Source organism: Mastomys coucha, unplaced genomic scaffold (assembly GCF_008632895.1).
Source record: "Mastomys coucha isolate ucsf_1 unplaced genomic scaffold, UCSF_Mcou_1 pScaffold9, whole genome shotgun sequence".
NCBI classification, from domain to species: domain Eukaryota; kingdom Metazoa; phylum Chordata; class Mammalia; order Rodentia; family Muridae; genus Mastomys; species Mastomys coucha.
Genome location: NW_022196915.1, coordinates 96,254,708 through 96,271,526, shown reverse-complemented (window position 1 = coordinate 96,271,526; position 16,819 = coordinate 96,254,708).

The following is a 16,819-nucleotide window of genomic DNA, read 5'->3' as shown; positions in this document are numbered from 1 at the left end:
ATATCCAGCTACTTTGCTGAAGTTGTTTATCAGGTTTAGGAGCACTCTGGTGGAATTTTTGGGGTCACATAAATATACTATCTTATCATCAGCAAATAGTGATAATTTGACTTCTTCCTTTCCAATTCATATCCCTTTGATCTCCTTTTGTTGCCTAATCCAGAGGCACATTCTTGAGTAGCTCTTCCCAAATGAGCCTATGTGTGTCAAGTTGCCCTTAAATTAGTCACCTCACAGTGTTGAGAATAATTTATTTTCTATTCTAAACAAGAAGTGTACTAGTCTTCTGCCATATATTTCCTACTAGTAACCACTGAACACAGTTTTCAAACTTATTGTGTGTAGAAGGTGGCATATTAATAACAATCCAATCTTATACTTCATGGTCTAAACATGAAAATAAGATTATAATGCCTGAAAAAAAAATGTCGAAACACATATCATTCTAACTTTGCCAAGACAAGACTAAAAGTCCACAATTTCTTGTGGTTTTGTGTAATTCACATCTTGGGTTTGTCTTCTTCAATAGGGTTAAATGTTTCCTCTTCACCATGTTTATGATGAATTAACGTCTTTTTCATTTCAAGTAAATAACTAAACATGACTCTTAAATTACTGCTTATAATGACAGCTTTGTGTTTGTTTTGTATTCTATTTTATTACAGTATATCACAGGAAAGGAAAATGTCATGCACAACATGCTTGACTACGTACAGTTGGCACTAAACAAACCCATTATTTTATAAAAATTGTTAGGAAAATAACAGAGTAGACAATAAAGAGCTGCAAGATAAACAGACATTGTGATTAACAGACAGTCTTTCTATACAGTGAGAAAAAAAATAGGGGTTTCCTATACACTGAAAAATCCTGCTGGAAACTGAAGTCCCCTGCACAGCGTAAGCAGATAAGAGTGCCGGGTTCTTCTCAGAGTAAGTAGTCTAAGGAACTCCCACCCACATCTACCAGAGAGAGCGGACCTTGTGCTCAGGCTATTTGAGGCTCTCCTAATTTCAGTACATATCAAAACAACACATCATATTTCATCTTAATTGTAATTCATACTGCATAATTTGGCCTCTGTGGATGATTATGTTCAAAGAAAAATTGAGAAAATGTGAGAAATGAAGACATTAATCTTCCCATTGAAGGTAATCACTGTCTTTGCAAAATCATTACAATTCCTGAAATGAGAGAGGCCAGACTCCAGGAGATGTGGAGTGCTTCTTTGGAGAGCAAAACCTTAATAGATTTGGAGAACCTCAGCTAGTTACCTCAGCTAGTTACCTGAGGTCCCTATTTTACTTCTTATAAGTTATTCCTTTGTTATTAGTGTTATGACTTTAATGTAACACAACTGAAATTTCAATTAACAACATAGTTTAATAGCCTCCACTGATAATTAAAACATCTATTTTTCTTCCATCATAACTCTATAAATTGAAAAACAGTGTCCCACCAGGGGCTTATTTAAACATTTTCCTTGAAATGACAGCTTAAAGATTTTGGCATAATCACAGGAATCCTGAAATAAACTGTCATCACATAGTCATGTATCTTTCCTATTGTTCCATGCTATCAGTTACTGGTTTCCTGGAATGTTCCTAGTATTCAATTAGACTCTTGTGTAAATGAACACAGGTAATCTTTGTAGTAAACATATTACTGTTTTACACAATGGATTGAATTTTATGTTTATTATATCATATCTTAAACATATTAAGGTAATTTTTATTTAAAAATGAAACAAATGTTTAGGCAATAATCTATAAAGTACAGAAAAAAATAGCAAGATTTTTGACTAACATCTCACAAGCTTACAGTGATTTTTTCAGTGAGATCAAAAGCTCTCCAACTAAAAGTTCTCTAAAAGTCTCCAATGAATTTTATATTCTGTCCCGATGTTTTTTTTTTTTTTAATTTCTTAATGAAATACGGTCACCCAGGCACAGTGCTGATGAGGCCAGACTGAAGGGAGACATAAAGGTGGATGACAATACCCAGACCTGCTGTCTTTCAAGTTCATGGCTGCCCTTTTCAGTAATTGGCACTCCATTACTTATGTCTATGTGCATATGTATGTGCATGTATGTTCCTAAGTAATTTCTTCAGTCCATACCTTGCACCCTGCATTGTGTGATTTCGGGGATAACAGTATGGCATTAAACAAACAAATAACACGTTCTTCCCTGGGAGTTTGGCACTTGAAAACCAATCCATGCGTTCTTCCCTGGGAAGGTCACCTACATCCTCCCAGTTTTCCTCAGTTGCTTGTCGATCTCTGTGTGAGGTTGAGACCTCACTTCCTTGGTACTGTGTCTATCATTATAGGAGACACAGTCTCAGAGCAAGCTCCATTCATCTTCAAAAAAACCTTTTTATGATAGATGGAGTTCACTAACAAAGCCACAATCAACATGTAACACTAGTTTAACATCAACTTTATTTATTTTGTCACCTTATAGTCTCGCTTGCAGGTTGATTTATTCTTTGAATAGTTATTTTTTACTAAATGATATGTCAATTAGTATTCTAGCTTTCAGACAACTCAGGCCATTCTGATTTGCTTTAAAGAAATTTAAAGCAATGAATATGAGCTTCATTTGCTTGATGTATGTACTGATATTGAAACCAAAAAATAATCTTAAAATCTTAGGATGGACTCCTACTATGACTCTTAAAATTTTGTTTCTCTTGTCCTTATCCTTCTTCCAGAAAGCTCAATGTTTTCAGTCTCCCTTGTGAACTATTTACTACTTACAACTTTTCACAGAGTCTTCATCATCTTCAGTTGTATGCATATTAAGGAATCCACTAGACTACAATGACTAAATCAAAACCTAGAATCACACTGTGAGTATGATTACAATCCAGGTATCTCAAAAAACAAGACAGAAAAAGACATGGCAAACAAAGTTATTATTGTGGTGAATGGGACTGAAGGTGAAAAATTTGGATGGCAGGTAGGGTAGATTGTGGGGGTTGCAGTAATAGGAATATATTTTCTGTAAGTATGAAGTTGTCACATAGCAAGTCCAACTAAAAACCATGTGTTTACAATATCTTCCTATAAAATTCATTAAACTGAATAGCATCCGTATTCTCAGACAAATAAATGTGGGCTATAACTTTATTCTAGGATGTATAAAATTTGAGTTACTATATTTATTGCTAAATTTCCTTTTGCTCCATGACTAATTATCCTATTGAAGCTTAATAGCTACAGCAATAGAATCCCCAAGAGAAGAATAGAACAGTCTATTCCTGAGAGTTTTCTTTAATCAATGACTAACTAAACATGAAATTTCAGATGTTAAGTAAAAAACTTTTGAAAAATATCCATGGAGCATGTACATTGTGATCTAGTATTTGATTTTTCTTCTCTCTAACTTAAGGTGAATTTGAGATTGGGCATATATTTACAATGAAGTGTTCTTATAATGTCAGTAGCTAAACCTATAAAGTATCAACAATATGACTGCCCAAACACAATTATAAGTGTCATGAAGTAACTCACATCAGGAAATAGAAGCAAACAGTGAAAATATTGGCATCAATACTGAGCTACATGGTTTACTTTGAGGTTTTCTACACTAGGACACTGATACATTTACTATAAGATGAAGAAACTCCTGTTCAGTTCTTTGCATCTCTGAATTCATTGCTTCTCTTTTACTGTATGACCCTTTCTCTCTTATTTTGTAATATTACCAATGAAATATTAACTGATACTTTAGGATTCACAGTTGCTTGTAATCAAAAAATGACATATGTAATAAGGGAAAACATCAATATTTTTCTTTACACATTAGATTTACATAGATTACCCTAGTACATATGTGTGAAACTATGCTATTTTCATATGGCCATCTATGACAATACCTCCAGATTTTCTGTTGTTAGAAAGGCAAAAGAAGAGGCAAGTTAAAAAGACACTTTGCATATAAGTAAATCAATTCATTGTATACTTTGCTTTCTCCTGGAAATTTGCTTTATAGAGATGATATTTTTTAAATCTCATGAATATGCTTGATTAAGGCACACAGACACTCTCAGAAAAAAAGTTTAGAACATTCAAGTTCTTCTCATCTTAGATGAGGTTTAACGAGTGAATTATTTTGCATGACTTTTCCATAAGATTATTCTAAGAACCACATTCACAGTGATACTTGCTTTGAGAAACTTGTGTCGTCTGTCTGAGGCTCTTTTCACTCTTAGCTGGCTTCACTTTAAAGAATCTATTTCTTTGGAATAAAAAAGAAAAATATATTATTTTCAACAAATGCAGTGATTATTTTTAATTCTTGAATACAATTTTTGTATATAGATACTTTTCAATTCCCCTTAAGAATTTCTTTAAATACAGTATTATTTAGAAGTATATATTATGTAGTCTCATATTGAATTAAGGGTAATTAAAAATAATTCCCAATTTGTTGGTTGCTGATTTGTCCTATTGATTATGTCCTTTACCTTACAGAAGCTTTTTAGTTTCATGAGGTCTCATTTATTGATTCTTGATATTAGAGCTTGAGGTGTTAGAGTTCTGTTAAGGAAATCCCCACCCACCCCTATGCCAATGAGTTCAAGGCTCTTTCCCACTTTTTCTCCTATTAGATTCAGTGTATCTGATTTTATGTTGAAGTCCTTGATCCAATAGAACTTGAGCTTTTTGTAAGGTTTGACAAATATGGATCTATTTTCATTTTTCTACATAAGTACTGCCAGTTAGATCAGTAACATTTATTGAAGATGCTTTGGTTTTTTTCTGTTGTTTATTTTGGGCTTCTTTGTCAAAGATCAAGTGTCCCTAGGTGTGTGGGCTTATTTCTGGCTCTTCAACTCTACTCCACTGATTACCCTGTCTGTCTCTCTACCAATACTATGTAGGTTTTATCACTATTGCTCTGTAGTACAGCTAGAGGTCAGGGATGGCGATTGATTCCTCCAGACATTCTTTTATTCTTAAGAATTGTTTTCCCTATCTTGGGTATTTTTTTTCCATATGAATTTGAGAATCACTCTTTCCATACCTGTGAAGAATTGTGTTGGAATTTTGATGGAGATTGTGTTGAATCTGTAGATTGCTTTTGGTAGGATGGCCATTTTTACTATGTTAATCCTAGCAATCCATGAGCGTAGGAGATCTCTTCATTTTCTAAGATCTTCTATTTCTTTCTTGAGAGACTTGAAGTTCTTTTCATACAGATCTTTCCCTTGTTTATTTAGAGTTACTCCAAGATAGTTTATATTATTTGTGACTTTTATGAATGGTGTTGTTTCCCTATTTTCTTTCTCAGCATGTTAATTATTTCTATATAAGAAGGGTACTTATTTGAACTAATTATATATCCAATCACCAGGAGGTCTGTCTTTGGGCAGAATGCTGTAGAAGTTATCTGGTAGAATTTTGGGGGTGTCTTATGTATACTATCACACTCTACATACAATAGAGGGATAGTATCCAAACTGTATAAAGATGTCAAGGAATTAAGCTCCAAAAAACCAAACAACCCAATCAAAAAAAAAAATGGGGTATAGAGCTAAACAAAGAATTCAAAAGATTCAGGAGAATCTCAAATGGCTAAAAAGCACTTAAAGAAATATTCAAGTCCTTGATCATCAGGGAAATGCAAATCAAAATAACCTTCAAATTCTACCTTACAACAGAATGGCTAAGATCAAAAGCTCAGGTGACAGCACACATTGGTGAGGATGAAGAGAAAGAGGAGCACCTCCCAGTTGCTGGTGGAATAGCAAACTGGTACAAACCATTCTTGAAATCAATCTGTAGGTTTCTCAGAAATATGGAAATAGATCTACCTGAAGGCACAGTTATACACTCTTGGTCATATAGTCTGAGATGCCAAATCTTTTAAGTTCAGACTCCATTTTAGAAAACCTGAACTAAGTTTGAATTCAGGTAAACTAACAGGCTAGCATTAGTTTTCAAGTTGCCCCCACAACAAAACCTGAACCTAGATCCAGTTCTAGATTAATCCCCACAAGATCAATACTTTCAGGTTACACCCCCAACAAGACCAATATTTCCAGGTTATTTCCCCAACAAAGCTGCACCTCAGGTTACAAGCCCATTCCTTACCTAACGACCATGACGCCAAGCTCCAGTCAATTACATTAAAGGTCACAGTAGCTTTCCAATTAGATGCTTGCACACATACTCCCTGCTTGATGCTTACTATAAAGTCTTGCCCCAATAGACATTTGGGGCTCCCCCACCACCAAAACTGTCCCTGTGACAGTCGTGCATTGGGGCACGAGCTAACATGAATAGAATAAAGACCCAGCTGTAAGTTGCATCAGATTGGCTCCTGTCTGTTTTTTTGGGGGTAGGATCACTAACATTTCCCTGGCACAACACCATACCACAGTGGCACTTGTGCTATTATGTCCATAGAAGCCTCATATTAGCTAGTGTATGCTGTCTATCATAGATATCTGTGATACCTAGAAGCTGGAATTAACCCAGATGTCCCACACTGGGAAAATTGTTACAGAAAATGTCATTCATTTACACAGTGGAATACTATTCAGCTATTAGGAATGAAGACATCATACATCTTATAGGCAAATGGATGGAAGTAGAAATATAATCCTGACTGAGGTAACTGAGACCCAAATGGACATGGATGGGATGTACTCACTGATAAGTGGATATTAGACAAAAAAGTACAAAATACCCAGGGTAAAATTCAAAGAACCCAAGAAGGTTAACAAGCACAAGGGCCCAAGTGAGGATGATTCAATTCTACTTGGGAGGGAGAAGAAAATAATCACAAGAGGCAGAGGGAGGGAAGGACCTGGAGAGAAGGGAGGGAGAGGTGAGGAAAGGGAACATGATCAGGTATGTGGAGGAGACAGAAAAGAAACCCTGAGGGCCAGCAGAGTACATGGAAATACGCAACCTCCAGGTGGAGGGAACTTCTGGAAAGTACCAGAGACCTGGGAGGTGAAAGACTCAAAAAAAAAGAAAAAAGAAAAAAGAAATAAATAAATAAAAAGAAATTCCCAGCAATGGGAATATATATAAGTGTACTTATAGAGACTGTTTAAAAACAGGGCGTCAAGTGGATGGATGGAGTTGCCTTCCCACATCCAAGAACTCTGATCCAGAATTGTTCCTTTCTCAAAGAACTACAGGCACAAAAATGTAGAAGAGATTGAGGGAAAGGTGATCCGGTGACTGGCCCACCTTGGGATCCATCTCAAGGGGAGGCTCCAAGGCCTAACACTCTTACTGATGCTATGGTGATGTGCTTACAAACAGGGGCCTAGCATGGCTGTCCTCCAAAAGACCCAACAAGCAACTGACTGAAGCAGAAGTAGAGACTTACAACCAACTAATAGACTAAAGTTGGGGACCCCTGGAAGACACTGAGGAAAGGAGCAACACCATAGGAAGCCCAGCAACCTCAACTAACCCAGACACCAGAGATCTCTCAGACACTGAGCTACCAACCAGGCAGCATACACCAGCTAAAATGAGGCCCCTGACATATATATAGCAGGGGACTGCCTGGTCTGGCCCCAGTAGGAGAAGATGCACATAACCCTCGAGAGATTTGAGGCACCAGGGAGAGGTAAGGTCTGGTGGGGTGGGTGTAGGAGGGAAGAGATACTCTTGGAGACAATGGGGAGGTGTAATGAGATAAGAAACTCTGAAAAGGCAGACCAGGAGGCGGTCAATGATTGGACTTAAAAAAAACAAAAAGGAATAAAAAAAAAAAAAAAGGAGCAGGAATATGAGATTGACTAGTCAGCTAGTCAGGAAAGGGCACTGGCCAGCAAGCCTGGGAACCTATGTGGTAGGTAGAGAGAAGCAATTTCTGTATTTATTTATTTTTTTTGTACTCCTATTTCTACATGTACAGTATGGCATGACAAATCACACACACACACACACACACACACTCAGAAATTCACACAACCACAAAATAAATAACTGGAATAGAATTAAAATTAAAAGTCCAGCATTTGGAATTTTTTTTTTTTTTACTGGCTATCTATATTTGCGATACAGAAAAATCAGTGTTCATACTATAAGATTTTCACAGAGGAACAGTTATTTCTAAAATGTGCATTTCGAGAATATGACATGAGAATATTTCTTCGGCCAATATGATAAAGTTTGTAATATTACATATGCTTTTATATTAATTAGAAACCAATTACAGACTACTTCAGAAATCATATTTCACAGCTTCTCTTTTCAGATCACCCTAGAATCAAACTTTCCCTTTTTCTTGCCTACAAAGGCAGATAAGTGTCACAGTGTGTTTATTATTGTGGCGGTTCCTTCCTGCTTTTGTTACACCACGTCATCATCATCTTCCCAGTAGAGAGTGCCGCCTTCCGTCCCCTTCCTCCCTGTCCTCTCGCCACAGCTACCTGCATTCTTTCGTGTGATGATTCCTTACACTTTTAGGATCGATTTTGTTGACCTCATTTAACAATGAAAAAATACGTTTTTCCCAAAATGTATACAAGATTTCTACAAAAACTACTCCTTTTTCTTTGGGCAATGCAAAAGAAAAGGCTTAAGATAAATTACCAACATTCCAATTTGTGTGTCCCTCTGTAAAATCCTAGTCAAGTTAGTGCAATTCTATTTTTCTTACAATGACATAAAATATAGTTCATTTGGCAATGAACAGCATTGCTTATGTTTGTATGTCTTATGAATTAAATCATGTAGCATGTCAAAAGCCCAAACTAAAGTTAACATCATAGGTATCAAAACTATTTGAATCTTGCTAATAATATCATAATTTCTATGATAACTATACTATGTACATAGTATTATAACAGACATTTTATCTAGGTCACAGAAGGCTGGGCTCAGCCACCTGTCCAACTCCTGCTAAGGGAATTGCACCAGAGTTAATCACTCAGATACAATTGATAGCCAGTTGAAAGTCATTATTCCAACTGGCTTGACTATCTATCCTCCGGGATTCAGGCCCCAAGTGTAGCCTGGGGTGTTTAAAACCAAAAACCACATCATGGTATTTTTCTTACCAGCTGGTGGGTAGATTTCATGCAGCAAGCAGTTTAAAAGAAGCTAGGATCCCATTTATCAATTGTTGATCTTAGAGACTGAGCCACTGGTTGTTCTGTTCAGGAAATTGTCTCCTGTAACAATGTGCTTGAGGGCAGTCCCCACTTTCTGTTCTATTATATTTACTGTGTCTGGTTTTATGTTGAAGTCTTTGATCCATGTAGAGTTGAGTTTTGTACAGGGTGATAAATATGGGTCTATTTACATTCTTCTACATACAAACATCCAGTTAGATCAGCACCATTTGTTGAAGATAAATTTTTTTTTCCTGGCATGGTTTTGTTTTCTTTGTCAAGAATCATGTGTCCATATGTATGTAAGCTTATTTCAGGGCCCTCGATTCAATTCCATTGATCAACTGGTCTGTTTCTATAACAATGCCACACAGTTTTTGTTATTATTGTTCTGTAGTACAGTCAACAGGAGCAGTGACTATCCCAAAAGCTATTGCCTGTCTGTGGAATCCCTTACCATAACTGGCCTGCCTTGTCTGGCCTCAGAGGGAGAAGATGTGCCTAACCCTTCAGAGTTGATGAATCAGGGTGGGGACCCTCTCAGAAGAGAAGAGGAAGAATGGGAGAGGGACAGTGTGAGGGGGGACCAGGTATAGGGGAGAGCAGCAATTGGGATGTAAATGAGTAAATAAACAAATTAATGAAAAAATATAATTACTTGAAAAAAAAGAAGCTAAGATCAACTGTTAGCTTGAGGGAATGGTTTGAAAAAGCAGATAGTTTAATAGAAGCTAAGATAACATAGTTTGGGCATCTTGCGCTTGATTACCTAGAATAGAACAAATGGATTCTTTATCAGGATCAAATTCTAATTTAACCAAATATGGCCTATCAAGAACTAAATATGCTTCAGTCCTTCTTAGAAGGGGTAACTAAACACTAACAGGAGGAAATATAGAGACACAGTGTGGAGCAGGAGACTGAAGGAAAGGACATCCAGAGACTCTCCCACCTGGGGATCCATCCCATATACAGACACCAAACCCAGACACTATTGTGGATGCCAAAGAGTGCTTGCTGATAGAAGCCTGATATAGCTGTCTCCTGAGTGGCTCTGCCAGAGCCTGGCAAATACAGGGATGCTAGAAGCCAACCAATGGACTGAGCATGGGGTCCTCAGTGCAGGAGTTAGAGAAAGGAGTGAAAGAGCTGCAGGGGTTTTCAACACCGTAGGAAACAACAATATCAACCAACCAGACCCCCAAGATCTCCAAGGGATTAAACTACCAACCAAAGAATACACATGGAGTGACCCATGGCTCCAGCTATATTTGTAGCAGAGGATGGCCTTATCTGGCATAAATGGGAGGAAAGGCCTTTGATCCTGTAAAGGCTCAATGCCCTAATATAGGGAAATGCCATGGTGGGGAGGGACAATTGGGTGAGTGGGTGAGGGAGCACATTCATAGAAGCAGGTGGAAGGGCAATGGGATAGGAGGTTTCTGGAGGGGAAACTGGGAAGTGGTAACATTTGAAATGTAAATAAAGAAAATATCCAATAAAAGAAAAGAAAAATACAATAGATTATATGTTACACAAAATAAAATTTAACAAATTTAAAAAATCAAAGAAAAAAAGAAAGAACTCAATATGAAGGAACTTTGGCATTCCTGTGCCTGACATAGTAAAAATAGCCAAGAAAAAAATAAGTGAGTATGGAGGAAAAGTAGATTAATGAAATTTAATAAACATACTAGGGAAATGATCCAATAGAGAGATCTATTAACTTCATCTTTTTCCTTTGGAATACTGACCTGAAATTTAAATTAAAATTTAAAAATTAAATCACAAGAAAAAAAGGTATAATTAATAAAGAAATCCTGAACAAAATGTGGTCCTGCCAATGATTACTAGGGCTCTGGTCCAACCTCTTGAAATGATCAGATAAACTGCTAATCTGTTAATCTCTTTCACTTTCTAGGGATACTGATAAGATTTTACAGGATAATCAATCGGCTCTGAATTGTAGCCTCCAACACAGAGAACTCTTATCATCAGGGTGACAGTCTATTCATTGCTCTTCTTGAAATCTAATATGGCTGCTGATTTTAGAAAATGCCGTACCATTTTCGTCGTCCTCCTTGAGGTGGGTAGAGACAGGTTACACAGAAAGAATCCCCTTTAAAAATAAGCAATTATGATATGTGGAAGTAAGCCAGAAAGTCAAGTAAACTAGCATACATAAAACTAAGACTGAGATGCCTGGCTTGTATTGCTTTTACTTATATTGTCGAAGGCAAGGGTGAGGAGACAATGCACAAGCAAGATCTAAGTGCTTCTTGCATGAGAAAGAGCATATTTTGATAATTATAATGCCACTGTCAATTGAAAACACAAAGAATTGGGGCTGATATGAGAGTTTATGAGAGTTATGGTATATGATTTGGCCTTAAATTGCCATTATGTAAATTAGAATACAAAATATGTGTGTGGATAAAAGACATAGGTGTTTTAATAACAGTGACAGGAACACAGGTGATAAGATTTTTATCTTACCAGCTCCCCTTTCAGCACCAACTTACTCTTTTGTTGCCAGGATAACAGAAGTTGTATCACTTTATTATTATGAATGTTTGTTTAATATAAAAAATATAATTTATCCTTAAGTGAAACATAGTAGATTCTGCATACACAGGGCATTATAAAACTGGTCATAGTGGCTTTTCTTTCCCTTGAATACCACCTACCTGTTTTCTCATATTTTTACCTTAGTCTTTAATTATATACTGCATAAATTGTCGCAAAATATCCCTACTGTACATTCTTACCTAATATCTATACAGTTACCATTGTGCAAAAGTTTCCTGTTGGTTGTTTTAAATCCATTTATATCATTTAATAACACAGAAAATGCACCATTATACTTTCTACTAGATAATTAAAGTATATTTACACAGACAGGGTAACTGTTAAAACCTCATCTCTATCAACAAAGTATTTGAATATCTGTTGACAGGCGACAGAGAAATGAGAACAAAAAATGTCAGAATTAGAGCTTAAGGCCCTAGGTTTCTAATTCAAACTGGAAACAAATGGTCACTTTATTCTTAATGTGGATTTTTCTTTTCTTTAATCTAGGATGACAGAGCTTAGAGAATACGATTTTGATCTTATTTCTTTAGTGCCATTGCAACAACTCTGTCAGTACAGTTAAAGCAGTGAGTAACTTACTTCGATTAGCTATTATGCTGGCTACTTTTTATGTCAGTTGATACAGGCTAAAGTTACTTTGGAACAAGAAATATCAACAGGAAATATCAACCCTACCATAAATGCCTGTTGGACAAGCTGTGCTGCAATTTATTTATAGATGGTTGAACTGTCAATAATGGTTACTAATATTAAACCACATCTAGATTATTGTTAAAATAAGCTTGCTAGGTGTGATGTTATTTTTTATTTTTTTACAGACATAGAAAAATTCTCAATGAACTTTAATATATTTGACCATTAGAAATCATCTTTCTTAATTACATTTTAATTTTTCCTGATACTACAAAGATAATCATTATTTTGAATTGTCCTAGATGAAAACTGATTTTAGAAAAGAAAAAAAGAAAATCAATGGTACTTGTTGAAGCACAGTGATTTACAGTTCATACATAGGGTTGTAGAAGATAAGGCGCACAGTAATGGGAATTTTCAGGTGTTTAGAGAGATTGACTTATTACATAAACTAGTAGGATTTATGATACAGTGCAGGCTGAGTGTTAGTAAATGAAAAATTATTGGTAAATTACAAATAGGGAAATACCAGCATTCAGGAAGATTCTAACTAATTCATCCTAGCAGAAGTCATGCTGCAGCCAATCAAACTGACTAGATGATAAAAGAAGAAAATGTTGGATAGAAAACAAGGGTTTGACTCCTCAAGATTGGAATAGATTCTTCATAGACTGACTTAGCAAGGGGTCTTTGCTAGAACTGGAATTTACAAAGAATGTTCAAATTCAGGACTAGAAAAAATTTCTGAAGCCTGACTTAAGTTTATGAAAGTAGACAGAATTTGTCAGAGTGAAGATGATCCAAATTTATGTAGAACAGATGCTTTCGACAGGTTTTATGGCTAAAACTGGAAATTATTGCCTCTCAATGACAGTTTAGAGTCTTAACAGAGCAGAACCTCTGCTACTTTAAAGAAAAGAATGAATCTTCATCCAGAAGCACAGGAAGAGAAATGGCTCTCTTCCCCAGACTCTGAAAACATAATGTGATCTGCTTAGCCTTTTCAGTTATTCTAGTACTTTTCTGCCTCAATCCTGCCACCTGCTGGTACAGTAAGCAGAAAAATTGATGAAAAATTAAAGTGGATATGAGCCTTTGGAATGCAATGAAGTTAAAATACGTTTGATTTGCTTATTTGTTTTGATTTTATTTTTTTTTTGGTAAGATGAAGAGAAAGAATATGGTGTTGAATGGATCAGAATGTTGAAAACGTCTGGGAGAAATAAATAAAAGGGTTGAAATAATGTTAAAATACATGAAATATTTTAAAAAAATATTCAATTTAAAATGCTTTCATAGTGAATTTTCAGCTTTCTTAATCATCTTCTCAGACTTTACATGTTTTTACAATACTGAATGAATATATTTATTGAATGAAGAAGAGAATGCCAATAAATATCTTAAAATGACTTTTGTAATATTTTTCCTTATGCAAGTTCCAAAAGACTTGATATTCAAATAAGTGATTTCTATGACATAAGAGTGTACACATACCAAAGTATTTTTATGGAAGTTTTTAATAATGAGTTCAAATTTGTCTATCAAAACTCTGAAAGAATTTCTTCTTCCTCCTTAAGCCATCATGCCTTCAGTACAAATTTGGACCACAGAACCAGCCACTGCAGAGTCACATGAGGAAATGCTATTGTATCTCGGCTGTACAATGATCATACAGAAGGCAGAGCTAAATTTGTACCAACACAAATTATAGGGGGACTTAATTATGGATTGCAAGAAAACATATATGATTATAATTTAGGGAATTTAAAGAAAAATTTTCCACATTTGGGAAGAAAATCTTTGTCTCACGAAAACTGATTCTTTTTCTTTTGAGGAGTACATAGGCAATTATATACTCAGAAGCATAAGTGGTACAATACTGATTAAAAGCAAACGACACTTTGAAAAGACCACTTATTAGTCACAGGGCCTTCCGCCCCCTTACATCAAGATAATGTCTTGAAATGAAACACAGAATTTTCAAGACATAAAAATACTAAAACATTAAGAAATTAACATTGTCTCATATATAAACTAGTCATTATTCAGTCTTCTAGACAAATTACATGTTCTTATTATGATTAAATCAAAATCAGGAAAGTACACACAAAGTATTACTTGAAGTGGTGATGGCAGTGCAGCCATTAAGTGTGCTCATATCCAGGCCCTACTTCTAATTACACACTATAAACAAAGATTCATTATCTTCAGGTAATTTACCTGAGCCGGGAGACTGAGAGAGTGAGGATTACATCGTTTGGGTGGCCTGTGGGAAGCACTGCAACCTGAGAAGAGGGAAGAAGGTAAGAGCAAAAGAAGACTGGAAAGCCAAATCCAAACTGCATTATCGAGATAAAATTACTGTCCCTAATATGATTAGTGAAGAGAAATTTTTAGGAAGATACTCTAGGAATCATTGAAGTTCTCAGCAAACTCAGACAGGAAAGAATAGGTTCATGACCTCCTATCTTAAAATTGAATACCAATAGGATTATAGCATTTGCAGATCCATCTGCAATATATATACATACATATGTATATATACATACATACATATGTATATACATACATATACATATAAACTCGTGATATACAAGATGGGAGTGGTAAAATATCATGGCTGCACAAATATATATACACTATAGTGAGCATATGATGAGTTCATAAGTTGTACATTATATATGTGTGTGTACATATGTGTATACACACACAAGTATATAAACCAATACTCATTAAGCAAATAAAACTTTACATATTACATATTAAGCCTTTAAATTAAAATTGCATTTTCAGTTAATCATCCAGGTCTATGGCAAGCACATAGCACTTGAAAGTAGAGTCAGAGAAAGTCAAGATTCTAGACAAAATAGAAAAATAATTAGCAAAAGCAGGCTACACCTAGAAAATAAATACAATCCGAGCTTACTTCAGAGATAGGATATACCCAACTCCTATGAGAACGGATGGGAAAGAGAGGCTACTAAGAGTGTCACAGAGAGAGAGCAGGAGGGAGAGAGGAGTCAGAGCCAGTTTTAGTGGGACAGTTTTATAAAGACATGTGGCAGAGAGAACAAGCTAGGCACAGGTGAAGACCTAAAGAGCCAAAAGATTTGAATAAATTGCAAAAGTTATTGTGAAACCAAACAGAGCAATTCAATTAGAAGACAAGAAAAGCTGAATTGATTCAGGCAACTTAAGAAGAGTTGAACTAGAACAGCTGAGTTGAACCAGCCACCCAGAGTTCAGAAAGACCTAGAAAGGGTGAATCTATTCAGCAATAAGCCTATGAGATGAGAATTAGACCTGGAGGATAAAAGTTCCCTTTACCAAATGCAATATTCATTAAAATTCAAACACAATTCTTGTTATTTTGTCTTTTTCTTTTTTCAGAGCTGAGGATCGAACCCAGGACTTTGCGCTTGCTAGACAAGCACTCTATCACTGAGCTAAATCCCCCAACAACTCGAACACAATTCTTACAGACTTTGAAAGAACAATATTCAACTCCTATGGAAAATAAACAAACAAAAATTCAAAAGCACCAAGATAGCCAAAACAAACTTGTACAATAAAAGAACTGGAAGTATGACCTTCCCTAAAATCAAGCTCTGCTACAGAGCTATAATAATAAAAACCACACAGTATTGCAGAAAAACAGACTGGTTAAGCAGTGTAATCAAATTGAAGACCCAAAACTAAATCTATACACACATGAATGCACGATTTCTTACAAAGAATCCATAATTATATAATGAAAAATATTATCAAATATTAACAACATTGGCGAGAATGCAAACATTTTCATATTATAACATCTGTTAAATTTAATTATTTTATTTTTTAAATCCCCTTCTGTTGAATGCAAATTCATCCATATCTATTATCATGCACAAAACTCAAGTCAAAATGGTCAAAGATTTCCACATAAAACCAGGTACACTAATGCTCATAGAAGAGAAAAATAGCCTTGAATGCCTCTGTAAAGGAAACAACCTCCTGAACAGAATACCAATAGAACTAAGTTCCACAGTTAATAAATGGGACATCACGAAAGTGAAAAGTTTCTGTAAAACAAAGGATACTGTCAACAGGACAAAGCAGCACCATACAGAATAGGAGAAGACCTTTACCAAGCCCCCATCTGACGGAGCCCTAATTTCTAAAGTATGTAAAAAAAAAAAAAAGAAAAAAAAAAAAAAGAAAAAAAAAAAAAAAAAAAAAGAAAAAAGAAAAAAAGAAAAAAAAAAACTCAAGAAACTAGACATGAAGAAAAAAAACGATCCACATAAAAAATGTGGTAGAGACCTAAATAGAATATTTTCAACAGAGGGATATTAAATGGCTGAGAAAAATAGAAATATTCAACATCTATAACTGTCAAATAGTGCAAATCAAAACAACTCTGAGATTTCATCTTACACCTTTCAAAATGGCTAAAGTAAAAATATCAAAGGATAGCCTATGTAGCATGGATGGGGAACAAGAAAAATACTCTTCCATT